A 24,992-nucleotide genomic window follows, 5' to 3' on the forward strand; every position below is an offset into this window, starting at 1 on the left:
ATTATTGTATTTTAATACAGTATAAATATTGTATAATTTACACTCCCAGAAATCTGTGCGTGCCATCACATTATTTTATGAAACTATTACTTCTCTTTTTTATTATCAGTAATGTACATTAGGGTGGTTTTGTGTGACATATTCTGTTATTTAGTTCATGTTTATTGCATTATTTATACACAAGTATTTTGGACGGACAGACAGATGGACAGATGGATAGATACTTTGAAAAATATACTTTGTGGTTTACAAAAGAACTGAGAGCAGAAGAGAGTGAAGAAAAGAAGTGTGTGTTCGATCAACAAGCTGCTGCAGGTAAGACAGAAGTCAGGACAGAATGTATCAGTGTGTGTGCTGGGAGGTGTTTATGTGTCCCAGTCATCCCAGGTGAACTCAAGAGGGAGTCTGACTGTGATGGACCGAGATAGCGTGTGCTGAGGTGATAAAAACTGCCAGGAATTATAAGACAACTGTGCTCTTGTGTTGGTGTGTGTGTGTGTGTGTGTGTGTGTGTGTGTGTGTGTGTGTGTGTGTGTGTGTGTGTGTGTGTGTGTGTGTGTGTGTGTGTGTGTGCTCTCTGTAGTCAGGGAGGAAAATCATTTCTGCAGTAGTAGACCAAGTTCCTGCTTAGACCTTGAGCAACTTCTTAACAATCCCACTCCATTAAGAAAGGCCAACCTCTACGCAAGTACGATGTCCTTTTATGATAGTGCAGTGCATAAAATAGAAAGGCTACATGGATAAAACATGACGCAGACCAGTCAACTTCACTTTATGGAGCCAGGAAGAGGGGTCTTTGAAGTCGGCCCTCTTGTTGAGGACCTGAGATAGAAAAATAGAGCCTTACTACTTTTATGAATTCTGGAATATGGCTTGTAAACAGGACTTAAGATACATCTACTTGCCTGAGCTAATGCACTATACTGCACAAGAATAAAAAAGAGCATTACATTCTATGAAATATAAGTGGTTTGCTCTTTCATTTACTGTGGAAATTCTATTGATAGGTCTGACTCCATTATTATCCACGTTGTTTGAGTGCCCACAACATCCTAAGAGCAAATTACCTTGATCTATGAAAGCACATATGAGAGAGAGAGAGTTTGAGAAATAAAGATAACATGAGAATGTGAAACAAAGTTTGAAGGAGAATTCTCACCACCTTCCTTTCCCAGCAGCCCCTGTTGAGTTTTTCCTTACTTGTGATCTCAAACTCTTTACTGGCGTATAATGAAGAAATGAGCTGAGCGACATCAATTCATGCTCATTTGTTTGCTCTCCTTGGTGTCTTGAATCACAGAAGTCCAGGTTCCCTAGTGACTGTCTCACCCACGCGCCACGCCGGCCTTCCTTTCCCATGGTGCTTGTACATTGTGTGGTAGCCTGTCTTTGTTCAAACACTCAGCACCACTCCTTTAAAGTGCTAATGCAAACCAAACGTTCGCAGGGAGCAGCAAAAGTCATTAGCTTCCATGCTGAATAGAGTCATGTGCTGTGGAATTAAGGTTAAAATGTTTTCTCATGTAAATGAGTTGACAATGCCCCAGAGAGGTGTTTAAACCCCAGCTGTAAAACCCTAATTCCCCAAACACATTAGCATTTGCTCCATAGCGACACAAGGCTAAACTTAGAAACCTTGAAAATAAAAGATACACCCTTATTAATACAGGCCCTTTGACAAAGAACTGAGACTAAGCTTTCTATTCCCATGTTGTGACCGATTAGATGACAAATTGGTGAAATTAGACAGACTGACAAGAATGTGAAAAATAAACTGTGTGAATAGCTAACTAGCAAGCATTTTTCTTTGCTAGTCAACATAGACAATAATTGTATAGACACCCCTAATTAAGGCTTGAACCCAACAAAGGAAGTCAAAACAAAAGGTTTGAAGAGGTCTTGAAAAGCACATATTCAACGTTTTAAATCTACATAATTCATAAGGACAGTTTAAAATAATATTTCAGTAACAAGTTCAAAGTTGGATTATAAGGTGTATTGTACCTGCCACTAATAAACGCTTGTGAACAGAATATATGTGATGGTAACCATAGTACCCGTACATTCCTCAAAAGCAAAACATAAGTACTGTGATTATCACTTTATTGTAGATTTACACATTACAAAAACTTTCCTGTCTTGCTTAAAATTACAGCTGCTGTTTGGTTGACTGTGCTAGGGGCCAAAAGAGAATTTAGGTAGTGTGAAATGTTCCTTTTTTGTCTTTTTGTATTGCTAAAAATACTTGTTTTCCAATTTATAAGGTAAATTAAAACATTGACATTGTGGCCTGTAGTTCCTGCCTGTTAGCGTTGAGGTTATTTGTATGCTAGTGTACTTCTTAATGTAGATGCAGTTAACCTCCAGTAGACATACATTTAATGTTTACAATTTATAGTTTTCACTCAGTGGCGCATCCAATTTGTCCAATCAAATGCTCTCTAGAATGAGAATGTACCACTTGCCTTCGACTAGCAATAGCAAGTTGCTAATCATATTGATATGTCCTTCTTCAACTTCATGTTTCAGTTGGAAAATACTTGAATGCTGGAAAGAAAACTGTGCTAGTCAAGCCATTTCATGGGGACACTAAAAAGCATAAAATTGTGTAAGCAGCACCTGTGAAGCTGAAGGCATGCATGTGGAAGACCACAAGTCCCAGAGCTAAAAATGACAGTTTTATTGGAGCATTAAATTGTTTTGTTCTGGAAAATGAGAACTGCAACCTGAAAAAAAGCCCAACATTTCTAAGTGAGCAAAGTAAACCAGACTCATATGTTTAAATCCTATTTTTTTCATGCAGTCTAAGAGGAAAATTTTTCTAGGCATAATAATAGAAGGATAAAAGGCACAAAAAGAAAGTACAAAATGAGAAATATGCTCTTATTTTCCTGAATCTAAGCCTTTCCCTCTAATATAAGCTCTCCAAGCTAGTAAAAAGACATAAACACCAGAGCAGCCATTTTGGCGTACACTTTTTTACCAAACCAAAAAAGATGCCAGAAGAAACAAAGCAAGACAAATGAACCATGCGACCTTTTCCAAGACATTAGCTATTTCGGATGGTATCTGTCGCAATGCTCATTTAAAGAGCAAACATTTAAAATCCTGACATTACCACTGCGTTGTTAACTTTAACTAGCACGCTTGCCTGAATGTTTGATGAACACAGAAGATCCTTTGTTGTGTTACTCCCTTTTTCATGTCCTAACCTTAACCACTGGCTTACTGTCATATCCAACGGCATGAGTCAGCGAGCGCTAAAACAAAATGTCCACCCCCACTTCCTCTCACCCTATCCATAGTGGAGGGTGCTTGTGTTCAGTAGATGGAAACGCTGTCAGGCCGTGTGAGTCTTCCAGCCCTGCTGCGTCACACTCACTTAACATCTGCGGCTCCCTATCGGGCTGAAAATCTCTCTTGAACGTGCCACAGCACACGCAGCTCCCAAACACGGACGAGATGCCATACGAAGACGTCCTATATGATAGATTGCGCCATGCACGTGAGGCTGTGTTGGCTTGCACAAACGAAAACGCTGTGATTGATCGGATTCTATATATGTACCATCCATGCATGCAGAATAAAAACGTTGCAGAGCGAAGGAATTCTGGGTGGTGCACTCAGAGCTATAGCTTATACTGCCTTATTAAGACTTATTAAGAAACCATAACGTTCTGTGTAATCGCAGCTTCATATGTAGACCACGTAGTGTAGTTATGCAATTAGTCATACGCAAATACACCAAATAATCTTGATTATGGAAATTAAATCATGTAATGACACGAATAAATTACGTGAGTCTACATTCAATGAATTACGACCCACATGAACACTGATCAGGCCTGACATTAAGTAGACCTCTTTACACGTGTTTCCTGTCTACTAATTCTAAACATGTTTGGTAAAAGATATATCACTAAATGGTTGTGCCACTTTTCTGAACAGTATTTCAGTGCAGACATTGCATCTGAATCTAGTTTAACCAAGCTGGTATATTCATAACTGCCATTATTTCCAGTGTACATTTTGTTCATTATAGACTATGCCTTATTCACAAAAACAGTGATATTTTCAAGGTGCAATTCGCGTTGCACTATTAGCATCTGCTTTTCACTATAAATGTTATTTTGTTGAAAAGACACATTTCATGGAGATCATGGCATCAGTATTTCATTAAATCAAGGAGAAAAACTATATACTGGCATACATCTAAACATCCAAAAATGCAGCAAAGCTGAAAGCACTTTCACCATTTTAAAGCAACAGAAATCAGATGGTGTTTTTTTTTCCGGTAATTCATTTTACTAAATCAGGTACAAGATGCACACAAAATCACCCTAAATTAGAAATTATTTTGCACTCTTAAAAGTTACGTTTTCAAAAAGGAATGTTTTGGGTTGTCTTAAGAACCTCAAAAAAAACTTCACTAAAAATCCAATTAAAAATAACCTTTTGTCCACTATAAACTAAGGTACATTTTGTGCAATGGTAATGTTCCATGGATGTTAAAGTTTCTTAATGGAACCATAAATGCCAAATAAATAACAGTTGGATAGTTTAATTCTTGGAAATTTATTATGAACTTATTATTTTTTAAATTTTTTTTATGGAAAATAAAGATAGGCTTTGGCATGTATACTAGCATACTCATGGGGTTGCCTTGTGTAATACAGATTCTGAACGTTAATATTGGTTTAAAAAAAAAAAATAAGAAAGAAAGAAAGTTCCCTTTGAGTCTTTGCATCTCGTCTTGTGGAACTTCATGTTGAGCTTTAGCACCCATGGGGCACGTGTGAGGTACAGCGGAGAGTGACATGTCAGCCCTAAGGTTTCTGAGACAAATGGCACCATGCCATTCTGAACGAAACAGAGCCTGAAGGAGCTCAGCATCACTATCATCATCACCATCGTTGTCACTTCAAAAACAACATCCTTCTCAAAAAGGCCCCTACCATGGATTGCAATGGCCTTCCACATGCATTATAGACAGCAGGGTTCACCCACATGAGGTGGAAGATTACAGCAATAGATGGAAAGTAATGAACTATGACTGCTCCGCTCGGCTGAGCTGTCGGATTAGAGGTACGATGAGAATCATTTGCAGGGTATTGCCGTAATGGCAGCACAGTGTGAAACGCATTCCATTTTATATGTATATATAAAAAAAAATGCTGCATTGCAGCACACAAGACTGATTGATGTATTTATTTGTTTTTAATGCATTTACTTACACATTAATACACAATTCATCACTGTAAATTCAATTTTGGCTTTCGTTATATTAACTGGGGAAAAAAAAGGGGAAAAAAAGAGTGACAACACTCTGATCTCAGAAACTCTCGGATGGGGTTTGAGCAAAGTTGCATCTCAAGTGCAACTTTGACCTTGGCAAAATACATCATGTAATATCTTATCACATATATGCCACCAAATACAGTCCATTCCTTTCCCTGATGCTGGAAGCAGCGGCGATGAAATGAAAACACTATCTCCAGAGATGCTGCATCATTTTAATTCGTTCCCACTGACTCACGGCTTCGCAAATAGGAGAACTCAATTTAGAGAAGAATCCCATAAAAAATATATTTTGAGAGCTCTTCGAAAAGCATTGAGGAGGTTGAATCTGTGAAAGGCTCTCATTTAATAACCTTGACCGCAAAAAAAGCATTCATACAGTGTTGTGGAGAACAAACAACAATTCAAATACAATTCTGACAAAAATAAGTCAAGATTTGAAAGCTTCTCTGTTTAGTTCACTTCTAGAAATGAAGTGAGAAAGTGTAAAATGTCCCCTACTGAGAAAGGACCCTAGAGTGGAAGGGATGTCCTCACATTTTTGACCCAGTGGCTGGCTTTGACTTGATCAAGTCGACCGACAAGGGCTGGTTCAGTTAATGCAACACTCAGGGGCTGTGAACCAACTGGAAATCCTACTGAAGAGGAGGTGAAGTCAAGAAAATGTAATCACCGTATGGTCAAGACATTTGAGGATGACTGGAACCACCTTTGACCAAATGTAGGGGATCGTACTCAAACGAAGGGGTCATCACTGACTTGTCTAAACACATGGACAGCAGCTTGCAGTAGGGTGCAAAACCCATTAAACGTTGTGTTGACTTATGAGCAATGTGCTTTTGTCATTACCGCTGCGCATGTGCTCTGCTTGCTCTACTCTTGCTGCTTCTTGCCATATTGAAGCACCCTGAGTGCAGCACTAGGTGCGGGGAAAAAATAAAACACGGGGGTTTGGGCAATGAAGTATAGTAATGAATTGTGACAGTTCATTCCCAGGGATGAAAATATTAAACTCTTCCTTTTTTAATGCAGTCTCTCGCTCTCAGTCTCGCCCTCCATTTTTTCCCCATCCTCTCCTCTCCCCCCATGGCTCAGAGCAGGAATGGGTATATCTCCGTATAGGATATTCAAGCAAATCAATCAATTAGCTGTATGTGCTGAGTTTAGTCGGAGCATGGCAGCTGGGGGGAGTGGCCTGAATCCGAGGCAGCGAGGGGTTGGGTGATGTGCAGCAAGCGTGCTTCTTTCGAGCACTTACTCGTGCGCACAATGGGGTCAACACGTGACCCCCTACAGCACGCAGAGCATCCCTTCTGCGACGCTCGGGGGCCGGGCACACAGCACCATCTGAGTTTGCTCTCCGCCATTCAGTACTCTGACGCACCGAGCTGCAACCGAGGACAAAGCGCAGCCTGAGTAGCTAAATATACATCATGTGCTGTCATACTCTGGAGATCTGAGCAGAAACAAACCAAGGCAGGGTAAACCGGATCGGCTGGCATTGCAGAGGACTCGTTTGTGTGAAATACAGGAGCGTGGGAATGATAACTTGTTAGAATTCAGTCCAACGGATAGACGAATGTCCTCTGCAATGATTAAAGCATAAAATGACACAGATTTGTAGCTGTGAAATCATGTTGCATTTCATTACTAAGTGGTTGGCAAGTGAAAAGAAAGAGTAGAAAGAGCGATCTTTCAACTTCACCTTCATTGGAAGCAATTCCCTGTGTCCTATGCAACCTTTCACCCACTCACGGTTTAATCAGAGGCCCTCTTTCCCAGGAACCTTGAATCAGTTGCATGTAATCAGGCTTTGCAAGTTGCCGTGGCACTGATAAACGGCCAGGGGACTCTCGCTGCACCATTTCCCTATAAATATAAACCGTAAATCCACTTTTTCATGTCAGGTGTGGAAGACAAAATGGCAATTGCAGACACCTGTAATAAATACATCTACTAAATAAAGCAATAAGTCAAGAGATGGCAGCCAGCACTGGAAGCACAGCATCTCAGCAGACAAGTGAAATGACCAGACTTTTGTCAAAGCGAATCCAAAAGAGGACATTAAATACCAAGATTATGTCTCAATGAGAATATCTACATGAGAAGATATATGTCTAAAGCGTCATAGAGGGTTACAGCAGCATTATGGATTTAGACCAAAATGGCTTTGATCCTGATTTTTCATGTTTATGCAGAGTTACGATTCTCAAATCCAGTATCTGAATAGGCCTTTCTGTAGTCATTATCTCCAATTTGCAAACACAAAGAGAATAAGAGGTAACAAAAGCGTTTGAGGCAGTATCGTACCCCAAACAGAGCTTGAAATGCCTTTAATTCAAATATAAAGTAGCATTTAATGACAGTTTATCTGTTTTCCTCACAGCTGGGCCGGCTTTTCATTGCAAAAGGGAATTGCTATCTGTTGGAAAAAGCCGACTCCTACTCTGGAAAAGGATGGCAAAACCCTCTTTGCAATGGTAGATAAACAGTGCAGCTGGAATATACTCAATGTGGCTTTTCTCACTCTCTCTTTCCACTCGATTATTTATGCAGCATTACTTGATAAACTCAGCTAAGAAAAGGGGTGGGTGGTAAATCTTACATCATGGCATTAGCATACATAATAAGCAATTTTACATTGTGGTAAAGGTATATCTCACAATACAATTCAAGTGATATAATAATTGTAAAAACAACCTCACTGCCATGTGACTGAATGTGGAAATGAAAAGCTACTGATAACATTTTATTCCACCGGCTGTAAGGTCACACAGTGAGTAGTCCTTCACAGAAAGACTTTAACATTTCATTTGTCTGCTTTTCAATTCACTATTTAATAAGAGCTTCTAACATCAAATTTGAAATGTTTCAGTATGTCTGCAGCCATCCTGATGAATATAGAAGTTGTAACAGACACTCACAAAGATAAATGCCAAACGTTGTATTATATTGACGCTGCACTGAAAGCAAACCCAATAAGGCTCTTCATTTAGGTGACAAAAAAGCCCCAAGGGACAGTTTAAACTTCTGTGATGTGTAGTGTAATTGCAGCTCTGCAATTCCTCATGATTTTTAACACCTCTAATGCTTCCTTTAGTTTGCACCTTTGCATATGCAAAGAACAGCAACATGCTTGTGGCAGCAAATAATGCTGTGTTATTCTGCTGTACATATAAAGCTCTTAGTTTATAATGACATGTGCACGTTCAAGTCACAGTGCGGGCGATGATCTGTCATTTATCGGGAAATCTGGCAAACACAGTGTTTTTGTCAAGAAAACACTCTATCATAAAGAGCTGACCATGTATCCTGGTATCCACCGCTGATATCTGATTAATCTGTGTGGTAAGTGTGGGCTGTCAGGGCTGGCGTGGGGCTTCTTGAATGATGGATTTTCCAGCCTGGATGCGTGAAAAGCAGTTGTGGATGTCAAGACTCCCCTGACACACATTCAGTGCTGATCAATCTCCCATTCTGCCGCCCTGGGCCTGCCCCCGCCCATCAGCATCAATCCAGCACAAGTAAATACAGTGAGTGGCTTAATGCATCTCCATTCTGTTCCCATAGGACCTCACAGGCCAGAGAAAGAGAGAGAAAGAGGCAGTTCTCATACATAACAAAATCTGAAAGATCTCACAGTGGACAGGTACACTATTTTTTTTTATGAAGGTTATCTACAGGCTTCCCACATTTTATGAGTGGAAACAACAATGGATGGAAGTGACAGATAATCATATCAGCCAGAATAATTACTCGGCCAATATTTGGCCATTGTGAGATTAACGGCATCAGACAATGACCATATCCCCTCAGCCAATTATTTTTATTTACATTTTTTTTTTTATATATATATATATAATTAGAGACAGATGAAATAGTACTTAACTATAAGAATATAGAATGAATAAATTAATCTGGAGAGGTCACATTGAGATCTCTGACTTGCACACTTAGGTACCTTGGCAAATCTAAGCAGTTTGAGACATTGTTGATATTGTAGAGACAAAAGTATTTTGCTCAGGAGGAACAATTATCTAATTTAAGAAACAATTTAGATATTAAAGAAATTGCTTTTATGATTTTTCTTTCCTATTGGAAAACATTTATCTGTAAAAAAAATTTAAATAAAATAAAAACTGTTTTTCCATTAAAGTAATTCATCAAAATAAGTTAAGCAATTCTCAGTTCTAAGTTGAAATGAATCGAAATTAAATGAAAAGCCAAGCTGATTATACTTAAATTTAAGGCAGTGAATATGAACTCAAATATTTCTAATCACGTTCTTCCAAGATCAAATGATCTGAGCTGACATTCGCAGTAGTTTTATAATGCTATATAACGTTCCTGAGGAATTTTAGGAGAAACCTCTGAAACAAAATTGATACTTAAATGAACACTTAACTGAGAACTACATTAAGTATCTTGAACTATGACAAAGTAAACATTGAGCAATATTTTTTTTCCCTGAGATGTTCCTCTTATGCGGTTAAGGAGAATGTATTAAACAAATCACAGCCCTTGTACACCCACACTTGCTCACTCATCTAGTCACACAGACACGCATAAATACACGTATCAAATCAGCATCACACAACCGCAGAGTCAGCAAATACTCCAGAGTATCACATAAATTACAGCAATGTTTCAACATGGCCCCAAATCAACATGCAATCAAGACCTGGGCAATGGGCCGGCGGTCGCAATTCTCTCAATCTCTGCTTCATCTCTGAAAACATTACACATTGTCGGCTCAGCGAAACACCGTAAAACGGTGTAGAACAAGAAGTTTAATTCCAATGAGTTTTAAAAATGCAAACAAAAATGTGCACACACATACACTAAAACTTTAAGTGACAAAGACAAAAAGGACAGACTTGAAGCCGTGGAGAGGTGCAGTGTTAATTATGATCCACAGTAACCGTGGTGACACCAGCTTGGAAGGGCTACGTGCACTTCTCTCTCCGCTGTGTCTAGACACTGGCTTGATTAATCCCAGAGAGAGAACTTTAATCCTGATCCCTGCACGTATGGCCCACCAGAGCCCCCCCCACCGATACCCTTTGGTGAAAACATCTGGATTTGCCGTGTTACGCAGGTGGAATAAAAACATAATGAACACAACTGGTTCTGAAAATTTAAGGACTCAATTAAAAACTATGAAGTATAATGTACATGGAATAAATGTATGTATGTATATAATGTATATATATATATATATATATACACACACACACACAATCTAAATTAATTTACTGAGTTACAGAGGAATGAAACTAGCACAGCTAAGTAGATAATTCTACAGTTTTTGCACTTTTTACAGAGATTCCAATATAATCATGAGAACAAGCAGAATGTTCCCTTATTCTTTACAACAATGCGTGAATCAATCGGCATATCTGTTCTCCGACAACATATTATCAGAGGTCTCTGTGGATATTCACATTAAAAAAAAGTGCCACAGAGACACTCCCCCTCACCAGGATCAAATATGTTTACCTTCCTGAAACTGACAAAACTGTCTTGTTTCCTCTGACAGACTCTGTTTCGTATCTGCTCTCTTAGTGAACAACTAGAGCGAAGGGTTATATGGTGCCAAACAATCTTTGGCTGATATACATTGACTGACGTTAAAAACAGGGGGCTTTGACAGGCCCTGTAGGTAGTAGGAAGGAAGAATTGGGAAGGTTATATAACACAATAGTATATACATAGCAATTTAAATTGCACGTGAACATACGACGACAGATCTGTCATAAAAAAGGAAGAAATGCTCTAGAAGCTTGGCCGGTAGTTGTAAGTCCACATACAAAGTGAACAATCAATAAGGAGGTATATTGTCAATTATATAGCTATATAGCTATCTCAAGTACCAGACTACAGGAAGAAAGGAGATATGGAGTAACTAAATGCCATAAAAATAGAACACACACACACACATACTGATTCATTCGCAACTCAAATCCATCATCTAAAGCTCAGTATTTCATTTCATGCATCCAAGATTCCGCAAGGAAGACGTGCTTCCAGGAAGACAGCCATCATTAATTGCAGGGGAATCGCATGAACATGAGCCATGTGCACAACCGAGCACACACAATTGTTGAGCCTGCAAATGGCATAGATCAAAACGCAGCTGAAAGCGAGAAAAGCAAGCAACGGGATAGTCACTGGAGAATGTTCAGAATGGTTGAATATTTCACGGCAGCAGGGAACATGGGGCTAATACTTTCCTGCTGCTCGGTACATCACCGTGCAGGTGTGGTGACTTGCAGGGGAAACTAAACTGCGGGAGACTATTAACTGAGAGTGTTGTATTTAACACCTTCCTCCAGTGATGCGTGTCATTGAGAGGCAATTAAAGAAAAAAACGCAATACAAAAACTCACAGGCCTCTTCGTACAACGAACCGACTTAATCCACACACACCAATATCATGCCATCTCATTAAACCTCAACCAAAACTACAAACAAACAAACGATATCTGTGACCCTTAATAAGCACATCATATGGTTGAGAAATCACTGCTTTTCAATCGGGATTGTCCATGAAATGAAGAATTATTCATGCTGTGGTTGGTAAAAGTATAACCTGCCTCGGTGAGGCTGACAAATATATTTCTCTGTGTGGTCGGTCAGCCTCACGTCTTCCATTATATAGGAATTACATCTTTTGCAATGACTGTGGTTAAGAAAAGTAGACCCTGGTGTCTGAACCCTGTGGTAAAAGGTCTTGAGCAAGAATGATAAATATGTTTAGTTCTGCAATAATAATATAATTACAATAGTAGAACAATATGACAGCAGCTTCTCCTACGATTTCTTAATACTTTTTAAATCAGTTTTTAACCTTAAGGAATGCAGATAATGTTTTAGCATAATAAATTAAATTTTGCAAACTGCTATTTACATCTCTAATAATCTTTGTAAAACAGGTTTAGCCTCATCACAATTTATCTTGATATTTCTCATTATTTTACCACAAAAAGCCCAGCAAAAAAGCAGACACTGGAAACCATTAAAAAACATAAAAAATGTAGTCTCTTGGGGAGCAAGTAACTAAATGTGTTGCTACTAACTTAACTACAATACTACGTATTGCAGCGATCGAGGCTGTGTTTATTAATGCGGATACTAATGTGCTAATGGCTAACAGCAGGATAGAATGGGTATGTACGTCTGTTGGCCAATCCCATGCTGGAATCCCAGGCATGGCACTGTCATGGCACAGTTATAGTGCCCCGATGACTTCCGCATACTCCACACCCCTGACCCTTATTTCGCTGTTGGTCAGTGCCGTCACAAATCCGAAAAGCCTCCCAGCATCTCCATGGTGACTGGCCCTGGCTGAACAGATGGCCTCAGTGTGCTGAGCAGCAATTAAAGAGGAGAGAGAGAGAGAGAGAGAGAGAGAGAGAGAGAGAGAGAGAGAGAGAGAGAGAGAGAGAGAGAGAGAGAGAGAGAGATGGAGAAAGTGGGTCAGGATCAAGGGGAGTGCGTCCGACTCTACTCTGCTACACGTTCACAGTATAAACACATACACATGCACTCTTACGTACTGATAAACAGACTGACGTGTAATGTCTGTGCACACATATACTCATGCATCACTGCATCCCTCAATCCCTGAGCCCTCCCTTCCCTTAACAAAAACAAATGCCCGATCCATCCGCCTCACATCACAGAGGCACATCCCACTGTGCAGGGCTTAAAACCTTTGGATCCAACTGGAGAAAAGCACTGAGAACTCATTCCCCCAAAAAATAGAGAGGACCTATCAATAACGTCCAAAGTCAGGAGCCCTAGTCAAGAATACGCTACCAAATCCCAGCCAATTGGCTTAACCCTTTCCACTTCCTTCCCACCTCCTACATCGTAACTCCACTTGATTACTTCCCCAAGAGCAGCATCCTTTTTTTCATTACTTCACAAACAGTGGGGACATAATCTCCTCCTTAACACCATGGGCCTATATCAAGAATGCGTCCATGTCCCACGTTTCCTAGTTGGGTTCCACCAGAACCTTCTCATATATACATTCAAATTCAGGCTCAACTCAAGATTAAATAACAATAATACACCAGTTTAATGACAATATTATTTTATTAATCCATAAATGACATATTGCTTAAACAACTATATTGTCACATAGTCATAGTCTAGTGTTTGTTGAGGGAGCTTTAATGGGTTTTGGGGTCCATACAACCCAGAGAATAAACAAAGGGAAAGACAGAAAAAAAGTAGTGAAAGAGAAAAAGATTAATGACAGTGGAAAAAAAGGAACGGACATATTTTTTCTTTAAACAGTTCATCTAGCCAGAAGTCCCTTGCTGGTCAGGAACATGGCTTCGGCCAGGAAGACATCTAAGAGTGAACTGCAGTCAACTCTGGACAGGGGAGTCATTAAGAGGTATAACACTCCCCTAGAACCCCTAGTACATCCTCAACAGATCAGTCATTTAAATCACCCCTCCCCCAATCCATTTTCCATGAATTAACAAAGCTTTAGGCCATTTTACAGTACACCTCAGAACTTGCCAGCATGTATGGGTAACATCTAAGACCTTGGTGTGTTTCTTGCAGTAATAGGAACAGTACAGGGCACTGTATGGAGTTTCTTTTTTGCTTTATTTTCATCGTGAGATTTGAATTGCCCCTTCCTGAGTGCTAGGCTCTTAGCAGAAAAAACAGAACAAATAACAGTCCGGTCCATCAACTGTGGGTAGACAAACAGCAGCAATGAGAGAGCAAATGAATTGTTTGTATTTGGAAAGTGGTGAACAGTGGCAGCACCAATGCTCTTCATGGCAGGGGAAACTTTGTATCTAACTCTTCATAACCTCCACAGAGCCTGATGGGAGTAGAAGCCACACTTCAGTAGGCATCACAGGGTGCTTCATTGTCTCTGGCTATGTGCATGTTGTTGGGAGGTGGATTATTTAGCTTGTATGAGTAAATGCCCCTCCTTCTCCATAGTCAGATATAACTCTTGGCACTGACTGAAGCACAACAAGGCTCACAACACTTGGCTCCCCACGTTAACTGGCTCCACATATTTGTGTGGCTCCCATACTGGCTGATGCCACAGCTAAACCAACCACACTACGCCTAAAAAAACGAGCCAGAGATTATCCTCCCATTCAGCTCTCCTGGCACAGAGGCACTCAGAAGGTGCGAAGGGAGGGGTAAGGGTGGATCCACTGTGAGAATGAGGTGAAAGGGTTCTGGAGGAGGGAGGGTATTGTGTCTTTGGCTTATCCTCAGGGAAAGGAACCATACCTGCCGGCTCTAGGATAGCCAATCCTCCACCTGTTTAGAAATAAGCATGAATGTGGAGTTTCTGTCGTCACAAATTCTGAGTTTGTTTCACAATTTTTACACAATTTTGCCTGCACCTGGAATCAGTCAATGGACAATCTTCACAGAACAAAGGAGTTAAGTGCCTTGTTCATAGGCACAAATGTGATGGCGCATGGTTTTCTTGTGAGGAGACTGATCCAGCAACCTTCTGGGTTACCAGCCATGGCTACAGCCTTGACAACTACATACAACCAGATTTACCAGACATAGCCCACCAGTGATGCATGTAAACGTGCCAGCATATTACACTGCACATTTAACCCACACACATTCATGATGTCGATTACAAATTTTCTAAATGAACGTGAGTTAATGTGACTCTAGCTTTAAGATGAATGCGCCTTACTTTTACTTCGGGCATTTAGCTACATCACACATTCACCTTGCAATAAAATGATCTACAAGATCAGATTGCATGGCTTTTAATGTCAATGCACACTGCTGTCTGAGACACCAGGGGACATGCACTATTATTGTGAGAGAAAGGAACCACACCCTGCCGCAGGTGGCACTCAGGTGATTTAATCACAGGTGAGCTGGCAGGTTTTATAATGCACTCGGGGACAAAGATCCCCCCTGGGCCAGGAGTAAGAACTGCCTAGGGCAGGTCAGGGTTAAATTACTGTGTTGGGGCAAAGATTTGTGCTGCGGAACATGTCTGCAGTCTATTCCAAGACTGTGGCTATAATAATGCCTGAACAGAATATTCTTCCCTTCACTTTTTTTTTTTTTTGTTCTCATCTCTCACTCTTCATTCTCACCCTCTGTCTTTCACTTCTCTACCACAGGTGAGGGTGATATTTACAAGCTTATCTATCTCTCTGTTCTTTCTCTGTTTAAGTTATGTTTCAAAATCTAATTAGCTACCTACGTAGGCAGCATTTTGAGGCATCAAACATGTTTCATAATACCAACAAGTATTGATAGTTCTGTGTAAATACTGGTTATTTTATTGGAATTAACATTAGACTAGCTTTTAGCTTTGCAACATGCTAATGGCAAATTCTATCCAAATCAACTGTGTGAATCTGATCTCCCTTGCATAAAGAGCAATAACTGTATGATATAAAAAGTAAATTACCAAACAAGTACCTCATCACCTTTCACTTTCATTGAGAAGTTACCTTAGAAGGAAGCAAAGCAACTAACTTGTTTTTTTGTTTGTTTGTTTAGTTTTTACAGAGCTACAATGGAACCTGTACTAAACCCCACACTTACACAATAGGGTGAAATGTGATGTGAACCCACTACCCACAGACACATGAAACACAAAGTGCTAGGATGGTGACGGATGTGTGGGTGCATTTGGGCCGAATTTTTCCCTCTTTAAATGAAGAAGTGACATGGAGCTGTGCAGCCATGCCTGAAACTGGCGAATCAATATCAGACTACATTAGTTACTCTGGCATCAGAGCCTGCCAGGCCAGCACAGGATCAATGCCAAAACAGCAAGCCATCTCTTGATTTATCTTCCACTCTGCAACTCTGTCTATTTCTCTACCTGTCCAGCCAATCAGAACAATTTAAGCATGAATGGAAAGTTTACTCCATCTAGAGCAAGTAATGCAAAAAGACAGCCTTTCAATAAACAAGGATCTGGATCTTTGGTCAAAGTGAATATAGAAAAGAAAATTATCTCGCCTTAAAATTTTACATCTCAATCAGCAGCTAGTTTGGGATTTCAGAGCTGCTGGAGATGGTTGAGAAGGTATTGATCTTAGATATGTCAATCCGAGTGCTCGCTTGAGTGAGTGTAGAGTCTTAGCAGGATGCGGTGTGAGTGGACGCACACAGTCAAGCAGGATACCTAACCTGTTTTTTTTTTTTTAAGACGACCCATTCCCCCTCCCTTACCTACTACAACTATAGTGTTGCTTTGAAGCATGGCCTGCACTCCTAACAAGTCCGCAGTAGGGCTGAAACGATTAGTCGACATTATCGACAACATTGACAATAAAAAAAATTTCGACAAATATTTTTGTTTTCGAATAGTCCTTTAATCTGATATGACCTATTTGAAAGGCCTGCAATAACGCGGTTTGACCAGTGGGGTGCTGTATCCAATACTGTAATGCAGCCGTCCCGGAACCAATCCAATAGAAGAAGACACAGCGCTTCGGAGTGCAAATGAAGCCGAACCCCATGACTTTAAAAAAAATGATGTCGTATGCAGGGCCACCAACTCCCACTCATTCAAACTCACGCAATTGACACTGTTCTTAACAGGGCTCCAGACTAACTTTTCCACTGGTTGCACTGGTGCTACCAACTTTCTCAGTTGGTCGCGCCAGCATATGATTTGGTCGCCCCGTTTTTTTTTCTTTCTTTTTTTTGCTACATGCCATGGGATTAATCAATGCTGATGAATAGTGGTTTTAATCTACCCTAATTTTGCACTGATGTAAAAAGACTGACAGTGACACAAGACCTCATGTTAGCGTTAGTTAGAAAAATGTTTTAATCTTTTAACTCTAAAAAAAAAACTATTAAAAAAACATGTAGCCTATGTTCTTTAATGTTTGATTATAATTTTACTGTCTTCACATAGGGATTGGAATTGATAAGATTTTATCAATATCAATGCCACTAAAGAATCAGATCGATAAGCAGAATCGTCAAAGATTCTCTTATCGATTCTTGATAGCACTGTGTGGAAAAATGTAGTCATATGCTTTTCAAAAAACAAGTGGTTTTATGTATTTTAAAGCTGAAAACTGTATTTTTTATGTAATTTATGTATATAACCTTATTGTAAAGTGTTACTGATTAGTTATACACCGATTCAGACGTCTCCTGAGTTCACTGTTGGAAAGATCAGTTGTTTTAACCATTCATTAAAATGAATCGGTTCAAAGGAGTCATTAGTTCGGGAATTGGACGTGTCATGCGCGTTGTGTGATTATCCCAGCAGTTAGGACATGGACATCCAAGATTTCTGTCAACACAGAAAACATTTCATCACTGGATAGTTTTTTTTTTTTTTGTTTAATTAAAGTGTTGTTTTATGTCAGCTGAATGTCCGGAACGCTTTTCAGAGAAGATAAGGAAACTTATTTAGCACAATTCGCACAGAGCGGTAATTCTGAAAAAAAAAAAAAAATCTCCGAATGCTCCACATGAAACTTTGGTCTTCCGACCTTTTACCACCGTGTCGATTTATTTTGATTAATATGTGCGAGGGAGAGAGAGCAAGACAGCGCTTAGTTTGGAGACGGTGAAGTCTTGTTTACACTTTCGCCTGGCTCCGAAGACAGAGAGTGTGCACGCGCGCGTCCGGCTCTCTCTCTCTCTGCTCGTTCTTTCAGTTATAAACATGTCCTGTCACAAGCGCAGCAGTTCATCTACATTACTCACCGATCAAATAAGACTTTGGCAGGACAAAAATTCACTATGGCGGGCGCTAAAACAAGTTCAATGCAGGAAAATTCATGCGTGAATTTAACTTAGTAGTAGGCTTACATGACCATGCACTCGCACAAATGCGACCACATACAATTTTAACTCGCACATTCTCAAAAAATGGTCGCATATGCGACCATTTTGGTCGCAGTCTGGAAGTTGAACCCTGCTCAAGCCACACGTCCATTTTCTCATGCAGTGAAAGACACAATGCAGAGCAAAGAGGACAGAGACAAAACACCGACAGATAAAGCTGAGCAGGTTACTTTTGATATAGGCCTATAACAAAGTCTCAGCTTTTCAATTCTGTCAATTTTACTACAGAATTCAAACAATACATGTGGTTTAAGTGCTCTTTAATGTGGCATGACAGATCGCTGTAGCGCCTCGGGTCAAGCGGCATGTGAACGATCATCTCTTTACTTTTTTTTCTACTATTACAGCATGAAATAAACATGAATGAAGTTCATTCAATGAATATCAAAAAAGCATTTTGAAAGATACAGTACAACTGAAATAAATCATCTCTAATGTAATCACTTAATCAGAGTTTCACCAGAAAGACGTCAATAAATCAGCTTGCAAACAATGTCACAAAACCTTACTTTTACCTCAAGAAAGCCATTCAATGACCATAAACTCGGTAGTTAGATTAAAAAAAAGAACCCTGGAAAAGAGCATTTTTCAAAAAACAAACCAAAAAAAACATGCACAATATTACATATTCATAGTTTTACTCTTATTAAAAAGTTATTGTTACAATTCCCAAACTTAATAAATGCACACTACCACTCATTGTAACGGTTGGGCTAATGATGACTTCTGAGGTGGAAAGAGCCTGAAAGGAGATTGGTCTATTCATTTGGCTCGATATTCATTAAAAATACATTTTCAAAAGCTGAAGTGATTTCCTTGTTTTATTTATTATTTAAAATGGGAAAAAACTCAATGTTTTACCTAATTGCAAAATTTGGATAACTGATCAAAGCCCACTGTCAGATTAATCAGCAGAATAATCGATTAATCGTTCCAATAATCGTTAGATTAATCAATTATCAAAATCGTTTGTTGCAGCCCTAGTCCACAGTCTGGAATATAAAGAACTACCTATATAACTAAAAAGAAGATTTTTTTTTTTTGTCTATGGTCATGCTCGTTGTGTCTGTCTGCCTATTAGTGCAATTCATAACTTGAAACGAGTTAGTTTCAATACGTGCAATTGCGACTTGAATATACAACTTTAGATCTGCTTATAGCAACCGCAGTCCTTGCCTTTTCTTTACCCAAACTTAGCCTATATTTCCAGATAACACACACACAAACATACACACTCACACATTCTTCCAATACAGAATCTGTAGATTTGTTGTCCCCTTTAGAGACAGAAAAGGCAGGAAAGCATCAGCCATATTCACAGAATTCCTTCTCTCTATTCCCCTGACTGATGCTTTTGCACAGGCCAGTAATCGCCAGTGCATGTCTCTTTTAATGGAGGCACAGCCCAGCTGCCTGTAGTAAATTGACTTGTTCAGTCTGAGGGGCCGGTGTGTGTGCGTACATGTGTGAGAATCTGATATATTTTATTTCAGAGGCATACACAGGATTTTAACGGAAGCCCTGGAATTATCCAATCGCTCAATCCCAGATCAGTGCTCTGACTAACCGCCCCACTTCTCTAGCGTGACACCATTACCCCTGCTGGATGCCTCTCGGCAGAGCCCTCACTGGTTTATCTCAAATAGAGCCTGCGAAGTGGAAGACTTGATAAAGACTCAACATAAACCATCATATAGGCTTTTGATTGACAGCTATAAAGCTCTCCTACACTAGAAATGTATTTATTATAGGAAAGCACTGATACAATACTATGTTATAATTATGAATAATACATTATAATACTTAATCATTTGGAGTATATTATGATTTATGTATTTCATTTATGTAAGCATCAATCTACAATATCATGTTTCAATAAAGACAGATGATATTTAAAAACCACATACTCTGTTTCAGTATGTGCTATAGGCATATTAACAAAATAATGTAAAATTTGGTGCGATTTAAGTTAACATGAATTTCAATAATATGTGACCAATTGTTTGCTCTTCATGCAAGCAGCATGACTAAATACTTCAAGACATGAAAGAAAATGTTTTCTGAGATTATGATATTTTTGTATCCAGAAGTTAACAATAGTGGATCCAGTAGCCTAGATTAGTCATTTATTAGCCATGGGCGGCCTGACACCCCATACTGTCAAAGCTTGGGAAGTCCATGAGTTTGAGCAAAGTTCATACGTTCATTCAGAGAGAGATATGACAGCGACAAACATAACAGAGAGAGAAATGGAGGGATTATTAACACTGACCTCTGAGAGGATTTCATTTAAATGACGAATCCTAATGAGCTGATCCATGGATGACACAACCGGGATTGTGAACTATTCAGAACTGAATTGAGAATGTATTGATAATTCAAGTTTAATTCCTGAATTTGAAATGATTTGAATTGAGGTAGCAAACAAGGATGCTAAACTGAAAATCTGATTAAAGCCTGGAAATAATCAAAAAGTTTCACATAAAAAACGAATTAGATTTTTTTTTTTTTTTTTTGCTAAAAAATAAAACTATTTAAGATTCTGCATGTTACGATAGTAATATGATTTGTAATATATAAAAAGTATTAAAAAAAATTAAAAAGAGAATAATTTTATACATATCAGGGAATAAATAGGCATAATTAGTCAGAATTAACTCATGAATACTGGACTAATAAATTCCTCCATTGTGTGACTGTTAAAATTTTAATAAATTTTTCTGTCATTCTAATTCATCATCCTGTGGTCTATTCAATTCAAATTCCTACACACAATTTGAACGGGAGCCAATTCTTGAAATTCTGCATGAAAAAGCAGAGAAAACAAGAGAAGCCAAGCAAGGGAGGAGGGGAAAACACTGCAGTAATACAGCTGAAGTATCTGTTCAGTGAGTGGAAAACCAAGGGTGGGAGGATGGGTGGGCTTAACTATTTAATCTCTAAATCGAGATGAGAATCGCTAAATCAGATTAATACCAAATCAGAACAACACAAGCAAGATCGGCTCCCATTTATTGATTTCCTTTTTCTTTAGTCGGCTGATTCAGGCATTTGATTCGAAACAGAACAGGATTTTCAGGGGTCTGAAGCAGAAAATTGCACCTGTGCTTTACAGATAAAACAAGAACTCCATTTGGACGGATGGGAGGGAGAGGTTCGTGTGATCAGGGACCTGGAAAACAAGTGTGTGTACCCGCGCCGCATGCATACGCACAGAGACAGTCGCAGGTGCACACAGACAAATACACCCTCATCCTAAGGATGCTGAGGCTAAAAGTTCCCAGCGCAGAGTCACTTTCAGGTCAACCTGATTCTAAAAACCCCCTCCCATTAACACATTTCACGCAGGCCTACCTAAAGACCCTCCATAAACAAAGAGAAAGAGAAGGAGGGAAAGCTTGCGCGTGCGCGCATGTGTGTTAATTTAGCACTTACTCTGTTTTTAGTGTTATTTGTGCAGTCAGCTGTGCAGTGGAGAAACACTCCGCGCTTGTCACATCCACTCCATTATTTAGATCAGGAGCTCTCACTCATGTTTAATTCACCAGCGAGAGGCTACGCCGCATCCAGACAGAGCCGCACAGCACCACCTAAATGTGCACTACAGACTCAGCCAAAAAACACAGTGGTGGAAGTCCTGCGAATGTGACATATTAAGCATTTGCATTACAAAAGGAAAACACTTTAAGTAAAACCCTTTATGCATCACCAAGAAACTTAGGGAGAATTCAGTGTAGACAAAAAGACAGTGTTGTATATCTGCAAATGCAAAACATGCAAATCACATACTAACGCACGAAGCATGCAGATAGCAATTCCCCTTCTTGCAGGCCGGTTGTGAGCGGAGGATGCTGCAGACTAAGGCTGGGCGGTATGACGATATATATCATTACCACGGTATTGAGGTAAGTAAATATCACAGTATGTAAATATTTAGCACTATTGACACTTCAGAGTGATGAAATGTATGAATGAAAATATAAAGAGCAGGGCGTGCTTGATGTTAAAGTGCCCCTATTATGGATTTTTGAAAATGACCTTTCATGTAGTGTGTAACATAAGTGAATGAAAACATCCTGCAAAGTTTTAAATCTGAAAGTTCACCGTATATAAAGTTATTGACTTTTAAAAAGTAAGAGTCGACTCTGAGTCAATGAATTGAATCGTTTTTCAAACGAGTCATAATCCGTTTCGTTGTGACATCGAGACGGAACATTAGCGTATTGCGCGCGCGCACACACCAGGGAAAACTTGAACCTCAAACCGACAGCTGATTCCTGTGGATACTGGTCTGGATAGCATCATGTCGAGAAGACGCTGTTCTCTACAATGTGAAGGTAAAGCCAGTTTTTTTCACTGCCCAAGGACGAGCATGTGAAGAATCAGTGGTTAAATTCATCTTTACCACGATACCACAGCAGTAATCCTAAACTTTGCATTGAACTAAAGAGTTCAATGCAGGATTCGCAAACCGCTAAATCTTGAAAGATGGTGTTCAAAATACTTAGTTTTCAGTTTAATATTGTGTTGGTCTCCTGCTAACTGGGTCTCACATTATTACTGTCTTACTGAAATACTTCTGCTGATCAGTTGTGGGCCACTATTGCCTATAACTGTGTATATTAATGCAGATCGTCTGTCGTTCTCACTACTTTGAGTAAAGATTAAGCATGGAGCAAGATTTGTTTTACCAACGTTTATGTTACAGTCATTCACGCTAGAGCTCGGCTAATGTATGCACTGCTATTGATACAGTTTCCAAATGTTCACCGCAATAAATTAGAAAAATACTCGGTAAATAAATAAGTATAAGTAAAATAATCGGTTTATTGATGGACATACACTTGTTAATGCTGATGGTGAGGAATTACAGTTGCAACATCCCATAAGGTACCTCAAACTGAGTAGTGTATCACTGAGAAATGTCCTGCTAGAGTTGTCCTTGCGATGGAGGTTCGGGTTGAATGAATAGTTCTTCCAATGTTTCATCATCGGACTCGTGCTCACATTGATATGGTAAAATCAACGTCATTGTTCGTTACTGTGTTTAGTTTACGGTGTAGGAAGCCTCAGGACAAGCAGAGCTGACGTTCTTATGGCAATGGGCATGTAGACCAATCACAAGACTGAGCTGTCTGGCCAATCAGAGCAGCTCACGGAAAGGAGGGATTTAGAGAGATTGATTCATCTGACGAGACGTTTGAGAATCATTGAAAATGTGGTGATGTGCAAATCTATATTATAAGAAAATTAAACAGTTTTTGACCTTTGATGCATATAAACCTGTTGTAGGAGACTCCAAAACAACATTAGGAAACTTTAAAATAGCATAATAGTGGCCTCAAATATTATGAACAGTCTAAGAATGTTCCACGTATGGTTGAAAATACCATCTTTGGCCTAGAAAGATAACACTCTGGGTGTCAAGACTATAAAGAGGAAGGATGCCCTCCCTTCACTGTCACACTCTGCAGCCACTCTGTGTGACTGTATGACTGCTGGCCTTTTTTTGCAAAAAAAACAAAACTCAAAGACATTTGGAAATCTTCGTCTCTTATTCAGTGATAGAATTTTGTTTGCCACCACAGTCTCAAATGTAAACAGTAGGGTGTAAACCAGATGTATCATGGATCCATGCATTTGGTCTTAAAGTGACAGCAGCCTAATATATCTGCTGCTCTGTGTCATTAATGTGAAAAGAACATAGAGTGAATACTATGCAATATTTTATTTTACATTTGATTTAAAATTTCTGTACAAATTTCTAACTGTTAAATAAACCTATTATACCTGAAAAACGTAATTAATTAAAACAAATTGTTAGATTGCATTTGTCCTATTGTTTGTAATTTGCTTATTTGCTTATTTTTAACAACATAAATGAGATAAAATAACCATAATGTTATATATATATATATATATATATATATATATATATATATATATATATATATATATATAAATATATATATATATATACACATATACACACATATATATATATATACACATATACACATATATATATATATATATATACACATATACACATATATATATATATATATATATATATACACATATACATATATATATATCTCATTATCGTAAAATCAAATCTCATATAGTGAAATCAGATTTATCATACCGCCCACTCCTACTGCAGACTACCATAATCTGGTGTAATTTATTGCAACGGTATGAAAACGCTCAATTTGAGTCTTACTCACTTGATAGTGGATAAATGTTCCTAAAAAACTTCCTAAATATACTTGAGAAGCAGCAATGAATAATTTAGAATATATATTTACATTCACACAATGTTATCTTTAATGTGAATGGTTGTTGTCTTGCTGACAGAATTTTTTTTTGTTTTTTTTGTTGTTTAATAAACAAGCTCAAATGTGCCACTGCAGTAAGACAAAATACCTTTAAGATACAATCTATGAAAACAAGTCTTAATATCTTAAGCAGTGTTGCTCCAAGTAAATGCTTCATTAAAACTATTAAAAAAGGTATACAGATGGGTATATGTTTAAATAATGACAAATAGCAATGAAATGTTTCAGGCAATTATGGTTTTTTTTTATAATATACAAAACATACATTCTCAATGAGCCTCATTTATACATGTTTTGTGGTAAAAAGAATGACAATGACGCTTCACAAGCAAAGACGGTATTTGGTTAAACTGGATTATGGCTGGTTAGGGAGTAAGATGCAGGTTTTTGTGATAAAAAAAAAAAAACTCTTGAATATGACAAACCCATATTAATAAGGTACAAAAATGAATTGCGCTTGCATCAAAATCCCCACTGCGCACAACACTGGAGTTTCAA

At 38.8% G+C, this 24,992-nt stretch overlaps 1 protein-coding gene and 1 long non-coding RNA gene across 2 annotated transcripts in view; both read right to left on the reverse strand.

Moving 5' to 3' along the window:
* LOC309508399 (nectin 1b) overlaps nucleotides 1–24,992 on the reverse strand; it is a 109,880-nt gene that overhangs the window by 76,344 nt on the left and 8,544 nt on the right. The window lies entirely within an intron of this gene.
* On the reverse strand, nucleotides 16,490–20,027 carry LOC309508550. Its single transcript, XR_014209536.1, has 2 exons — nucleotides 18,237–20,027; nucleotides 16,490–16,886 (listed from the first exon to the last, which is right to left on the reverse strand). It is a non-coding gene; the product is annotated as an uncharacterized lncRNA (long non-coding RNA).

Source organism: Leuciscus leuciscus (assembly GCF_965113295.1).
Source record: "Leuciscus leuciscus genome assembly, chromosome: 10".
NCBI classification, from domain to species: domain Eukaryota; kingdom Metazoa; phylum Chordata; class Actinopteri; order Cypriniformes; family Leuciscidae; genus Leuciscus; species Leuciscus leuciscus.